The sequence below is a fragment of the Cherax quadricarinatus genome, chromosome 28 (assembly GCF_038502225.1).
Source record: "Cherax quadricarinatus isolate ZL_2023a chromosome 28, ASM3850222v1, whole genome shotgun sequence".
Lineage (NCBI taxonomy): Eukaryota > Metazoa > Arthropoda > Malacostraca > Decapoda > Parastacidae > Cherax > Cherax quadricarinatus.
Window position 1 is genome coordinate 17,585,764 of NC_091319.1, and position 7,500 is coordinate 17,593,263.

The 7,500-nt window shown below is 41.6% G+C and overlaps 1 long non-coding RNA gene across 1 annotated transcript; it reads left to right on the forward strand.

Annotated features, from left to right (window-relative positions):
* Positions 1–47: 47 nt before the first annotated feature.
* Positions 48–2,433, forward strand: LOC138853326 (uncharacterized). The gene is made up of 2 exons (XR_011392536.1): positions 48–1,373; positions 1,664–2,433. It is a non-coding gene; the product is annotated as an uncharacterized lncRNA (long non-coding RNA).
* The last annotated feature ends 5,067 nt before the right edge of the window (positions 2,434–7,500 follow it).

Sequence of the window (7,500 nt, forward strand, 5' to 3'; positions counted from 1 at the left end):
GCACGCTTTGTATCCTGGAAAGAAAGCTCTACATTAAAAGGGTCATACAGCGCCTCCAAGGGAAGGGGAAGCAATCTCGTTCGATCCAAGGAAGAGGAGTGCAGACTCAATTCCGTAGATCGAGAGCCCCTCAGCAAGTTCAGGTAACCTCCCCTGAGGGAAGATAAAGCTCTACAAAGAACGAAACATTTTCACATTGAGAATATATAAAATCTTGCATTGCACCTGTGACTTCCATCATACCGCGATGTATACCTAGTTGGGGTTTATATTTTGCGTTGTATCGCGTTTATATTTCGCGACACGCTACTTCTGCCATCTCACGGCCATAGGCCCACTGTGCTCAGTCCCACTACCTTCTCTGTTTCACTTGACGCCACTCATGGCTAGCCTGAGGGCAAATTAAAAACACCGTTTATGTACCAAGAACCCAATGAACCAACACGTCACCTTCCGAAGCCTTACCATTCATTCCCGCTTGCAGACGCACACCCACAAATTCTATTATAGACTGATGACTAAAGTTGAGAGACAAACGAGAGAGGTTAGAGCAAAATAAGTGACAATCCAAGTATAATTAGCCATAAAAATGAAAGACCTAGTATAGGTAGAGTTGAGTGTAGTGGGAAGTTCGTCTAGGTATACACTGAACTCAAACAGGGACAACTGCTGCAAGGATAGCAAAATATAATTACAAACATAAAAAACAAACTAACAGGTGTGGTAAAATGTAATTTTTCACTAAGTTTCCGCATTGTAAGAATGTGAGAAACCAAAACACTGGTTTCTTTTCCCGTTGTGAAACTTCTTAAAAAAACTGTAAATGATTTTCGCTGGGTTCTGTTCCGTTCTACAACTCGTCCTCAGACCTCCAGTGAGGTGGGTAGCACACCTACGTGACTGCCCACTTACCACTGATAACGAGTATCGCGAGGTCAGGAGTTGGTGGGCGCCGGCACCAGCGTGTCGCAGTTGGCCTTATCAGTACATTACATTACCCTCAAGAACGTCAGCTCCCCCTCGCTCACTGCGCAAACTGTCTCGCGCATCCTTAGCTCCACACGGTATAAAAGGAGCCACGTTCACTTGTCGAACTATATCTTACACCTTCAGCAGCAAAGCTACAACTTGTTATACAGCTGTTAACAAACCATAAAGCAAAGTAAATAAAATACTTGTTACTTATAACAAGTATTCTTACCAAGGTGCATATAACAGTAGCTGCCACCAAGACCAACCAACGGTACAAGTTACATTAAAAAATATTACGTAGAGCCAAAAGAAATTAATTGTTCCTTAGTGAATTGAGTAAGCAGACCAGTCTAAAATGGTAAAGCCGCGAGAATTACTAGACCAAAGAGAACAAGTTACAGGTTAGTTTTGAATCTAGGTTATCAGTAGATATACATTTTTCTACTTTCCTCTCTTAGTGTGGTTTTTATATCAAGATTAGTCACAAAAAACATAGCTTTCCTCTGAATATAAGATGAAAAGTTATATTGTAATTCTTGCATTGCTTACGTTTTACCCATCATAGTTTTCACGCAATATAATAGAACCACTTTTTCATGCAAATACATTTTGTATATACCAGAATTATATCCAGAAAAAAAAAGGTTGGTGATGAGATAGTTAAATACTGAAGTTCCTGTTACATCCACAGGACCAATGGAGGTGAGGCTACGCTCACTCACAGCTCTGAGCAGCAACAGTTGCAGCAGCAGCAACAGTTGCAGCAGCATCAACAGCCACAGCTCAGACGACTGTGAGCTCTCATCACACAAGAAAAAGAAGAAACTTCTAAAGAAGAAGTCCAGCCACAAACACCATGACCTCATGTTGACTACCAGTCTGCTATCCTACCTCTCTGTCAGTCGATAAAGAAAATACTTGATAACTCTTAAAGAGTTCCATTTTAGGATAAGTTTACTAACTTAATTCCAATTTAATGGATATTCTTGAAGGTCATGCCAGAGAAATATTTCCCAGGCAAGAATTCTCTTAATTGTAGCTACGATCAATCAACATTCATCATATTATCAGACACTAATTGTCTACGTTGAAAATTTATTTCTAATATTGTGGCACTGTGTAAACAGTTTGGAAATTGTCCATACTGTCTAGTCTAGAAATTGTACATACTGTCTACCCTAGAAGTTTTACATACTGTCTAATCTAGAAATTGTACGTACTGTCTAATCCAGAAATTGTTCAAACTGTATAGTTTGAAGTATACAGTTAAATTAAGTTTACCATTGTACATACTGACTTGTTTTCCCACTGAACACTTCCCTATGTACAAGCTGTGAATAGTTTACTAGTGTACCTTACTGACAGAGTTGCTCAAACTCTAAATACATTTTTACTTTATAAGTAATATTTTTGTACATTTATATTTATTTTAATTACATTAATAAATGTTTACATTTTTCACACCTAATGTTTGCTGTCTTCCTAGTCATGAAGCAGGTTTTCGGGTGCATTTCTTGTAAAGTAATATATTAAAATATTAGAGTAATTGGCATTTTATGTGGCTTACGTTAACCGACTGTCTTTTAAGTAGGCTGAGGGACTGATTACCTCAAACTTCGTCTTCACATCTTCAACAGTTCCTCTCTGTATATAGGATTAATAAAGCCTCTGGTTGGCGAAACGTTTCTTAAATGTACGACGTTACGTTTGTTTCAGCGTTTACTGCCTGAATATCACATACGCTATGAGTGATATGACAAGATATATGATATGAGAAGAGTAAGATATATCGTCAAGCTGCACCAGATGATGGGCTGCAAAAGTTAACATAACATGGAAGCTTTTAGTACATCAAAAAATTTTACTCAAATATTATACATATACAAATGGCATTGTACATAAGGTTTAAACTAAAGGATGCTATAAACTGACAGAGTTTAAATATAAGAAACAATGGTGTAGTTCCTGACAAAAGTTATGAAGATTGCGGCGATGGAACAAAAAGGGGAGGCCTAACATTACTGGTACAGGAAATGCTGTAGGCTAAAAAAAAAAAATCAGAGTAAAGAAAAACAAAGTTTTATGTTGGCTTTTAGAAAACATTGAAGAAACTAATCAAAATCGATCTTATAAAGATATAAATACTGATAGCAGGGGAACTGAATAATAGACGTGTTCTTTTTGTGTGTAGTTACAAAACACTCACTTTCCCACATGTATTCATACACGCTTGTAAATCCACATACACATACCACCTAACATATGCAAAGACACCCATTAACATACATAAGCCAAGGAATCATATACACAGATACAAATCATATACAAATGCCCAGATACGTATGCTAGGCAGACACAGACAGGCATACTCGCAGACATACAGGCATGGGCAGTGTCACGTAAACTGATAACAGTAAAGAGTACCACAAGGTCACCAGTGCCAGGTGTACACTGTCGCGCTCAACTTGTTATATCGTGTTATCAGAAGCATCGTTTATATCGACTTGACTCACAACAGCCTCCCTGCCACACTTGTTTAAAGCTCATACTCCAGAAGAGTCACAACTCTTTTTATAAACCACAGGAGCATAAAAGCGAACACCGCGCATGCTTCTATCGGCGTACATACTAGGGAGTGGCTAGCTAACAAGGATATCGCTTGATAAAACGTTCCCAACAGTAATAATGAAGAACTAGGAATTCTGAATGATTTCTGTGAGCATATCACAATCAGAATTACGAGGTCACGAGATTTTCAGCCATATATTGCGGCTTATACTGATTAGATGTAGCACATCTTCCCTGGTCAAAGTATTACAATTCGTTTCTTACCTCTTCACAAAAAAATCAGATTGAGCAGATTTATCCCGGGCCTATGAACAGTGAAATATAAAGGTAGCACATGGATAGCAGCAAAGGACGAATATTTCCTACAAACTAAAGGATAAACTACAAGCATTCAACAGAGCCACTTGGGGGATGGGGGTTAATATCACGTCAAACCTATCGAGAGGCATACATAAGACGAAGAACTTCAACAACTTACACAGTGGAGAATAACATATCTGCGACACCTGGGTATCTTTATTAGGCGACAGTTTTGACTGCACAGCAGATTTCATCAATCAATGCTGGTATGGAAAATTTTATAGGGTGAATACCTTTATGTACCTCAACATTACATGCTTACAAGTAAACTCATTGGGAGACAACCATATTGTTTACTGTAGTCACCCCGTGTAGACATGTGAGAAAACTTAACCACCCCTGGTCACGGCAAGTGGTTCCTTCGACCTCACAATCTTATCCATATCTATCCGAGACCAGTATGGATTGGATAGCACCCACAAGTACAGTGCTACTAATTAATTGTGGACTGTATAGATTATATTAGTTTAACTGAATGAAGGGGGGGGGGGTAGGTTACACATGGATATATCCATCAAGGAAAAACACTTGTACATAATCTCACCACTTACCAGATATTCTCTGGTGGTGACTTGATGTAGCTGGATCATCCATAACCTATCCAATTACAACATACCTAACTGGCCAGTATCAGTCTGCTATAACTAGAAAGGTTACTTAACTGTGGGTGATTGATACTCCTTATTTCCTCCATTCACCATCTCATTTCGATGTCCTGCTACACCGACACGGTTCTTATTCCAGCAGGACGAGGTATCCGTTGGTTTGTCCCGGTTTAGAAGTCGTGATTCCATAAAACTTCACTATCCTCGGTACGAGAATCACGCGTTCACTCGGAGCAGGGCGATCTATTTCACATCCCGCATTCTCTTAACTTAATGTTATTATCACTGATTACATTACCATTCACAAGACGATTTAACGTCTCATAATTATTATACACATTAGAGGTCACTCCATTAAGATCTGAGGCCGATGAGTGAGGATTAACTCACGGGTATTTCCCCTGGACACACACCATGGCCGCGTACCCCTCACACCCAGTCGAACCATTATTCACTAATTTTACCACCTTTTTACGGTGGTCCCGTAAATCACGTTCCCTCACTCTTCACCAGGAACAGTTACGACACTTCCTATTATGAAGTGAGGCCCATATTAATCCTTAGGCCGCCGTGAACGCCAATTTCCTGATCCCAGGTTTTCACAGCCTCCTCACTACATTCAAAACACCGCCGCCCCTCGTGCCCCAGCTCGATCTATAACCCCCCCGCACATCTGCGCAGGCGCAGCGGGAACCCAGTTGGTTCCATTCAAAATACAAATACATTTTGACCCAAATCAACACATTAAACACTTATTAGGCACCATAGCTTCGGAAATTAAATAATTTCCACAGCTGGCAAACCAGAGAAAAGCTTTAAAGAATCTGAACAAGGAGGCATTCGTGTTGTACACTACATATGTCATGCCAGTCTGAGAGTATGCAATGCAAACTTGAAGCACACACTTAAGCAAGAACATAAAAAAAAACGTTATTTTGCTATCAGTCACCATGTAGCTGACGGCAGGAGCATGAGGACAGACTAAAGGAGCTAGATCCCATAAGAGTGAGGAGAAAAAGTTCAAATCAGATACGATTACGAAGTTTACCAAACTTAAGGGCATAGGCTTAATGGACACCTAAATGTGCCACAAAAACTGAATTTCTTTTGCGTAAAGGTAGTTATACAAAGAAATGAACTAGGAGAGAAGATAGTGGAGTCTGACTCCATACACGACATGTAAAAAAGTAGATAGGACAGATCCATAAAAACGAGGAACCTTTCGCACTGTTCAGAGACGGGCCCAGAAACTGGATGACCAGGCTCTATCCGAGTCCATCCAGGCGAGCACACGCACTGATAAAGGTCCAGAAGACGGGATGATTACAAGGGAGAACGGAGCAGCAAAGGTGCGTCGTAGCTACCGTTATCATGGAGAAACAAAACCCCTCAACCACCAGCAATGTGAGTCACCAGCTCCCGATAAAAGACTTTCTCCGCAGAGCATAAAAAAAAGGCGTGGGAATACAAAGATAAAATCATAACGCCTATGTAAAGGAACAACACCATCACTAAATCAGGGGCTTAAACTACTTCAGTTTAGAAATAAATAGCTTCCTTGCATATTGTTGTCACATATTCCTTCATTTCGTCTACTGACTTCCCTGCCAGTTCTCTGTCCCACTGAACCCCGTTGAGGAAGTTCTTCATGTTTGCGTAGTCCCCTTTCTTGTAGTTTGGCTTCATTTGTCCAGCCCTTCCTGCTTCCCCCTCCACTTGTAACTCTACTATGTATTCGAAGCTCAGGACCACGTGATCACTGGCCTCGAGGGGTCTTTCATATGTGATGTTCTCAATATCTGCTCTACTCAAGGTGAATACTAGGTCCAGTCTCTCGCTGGTTCATCCTCTCCTCTCTCCCTGGTAGTGTCCCTTATATGCTGGTATATTAGGTTTTCCAGCACCACCTCCATCATCTTAGCCTTCCACGTTTCTTGGCCCCCATGAGGATCCAAGTTCTCCCAATCGATTTCCTTGTGGTTGAAGTCACCCATGATCAGTAGCTTTGCCCTGCTTGCACAAGCCTTTCTGCCCACTTCAGCTACTGTGTCTACCATCGCTCTATTACTCTCATCATACTCTTGCCTTGGCCTCCTGCTGTTCTGTGGTGGGTTATACATCACAGCAATTACCACCTTGGGACTTCCAGATTGAAGCGTTAGTACTATGTAATCTCTTGCTTCTCCTGTGTGTGTGTGTGTGTGTGTGTGTGTGTGTGTGTACGTACTCGCCTAGTTGTGGTTGCAGGGGTCGAGTCATAGCTCCTGGCCCTGCCTCTTCACTGAGTGCTACTAGGTCCTCTCTCTCCCTGCTCCATGAGCTCTATCGTCAGGCCGATTTCCCTTAACCTTTCTTCGTAGGACATTCCCCTTAGCTCTGGAACTAACCTTGTTGCAAACCTTTGCACTTTCTCTAATTTCTTGACGTGCTTGATCAAGTGTGGGTTCCAAACGGTGCTGCATACTCCAGTATGGGCCTGACATACACGGTGTACAGTGTCTTGGACGATTCCTTACTAAGGTATCGGAACACAATTCTCATTTTTGCCAGGCGCCCATTTACTGCAGCAGTTATCTGGTTGATGTGTGCTTCCGGAGACATGCTCAGTGTTATACTCACCCCAAGATCTTTCTCCTTGAGCAAAGTTTGCAGTCTTTGTCTTTGGCCACCAAGCCTATACTCCGTCTGCGGTCTTCTTTGCCCTTCCCCGATCTTCATGACTTTGCATTTGGCAGGGTTAAATTCGAGAAGCCAGTTGCTGGACCAGGTGTCCAGCTTGTCCAGGTCCCTTTGAAGTCCTGCCTGATCCTCATCTGATTTAATTCTCCCCATTAACTTCATATCATCTACGAACAGGGACACTTCTGAGTCTATCCCTTCCATCATGTCATTCACATATACCAAAAATAGTACTGGTCCTAGGACCGACCCCTGTGGGACCCCGCTCGTCACAGATGCCCACTGTGTTACCTCATCACGTTAATGACTCGCTGTT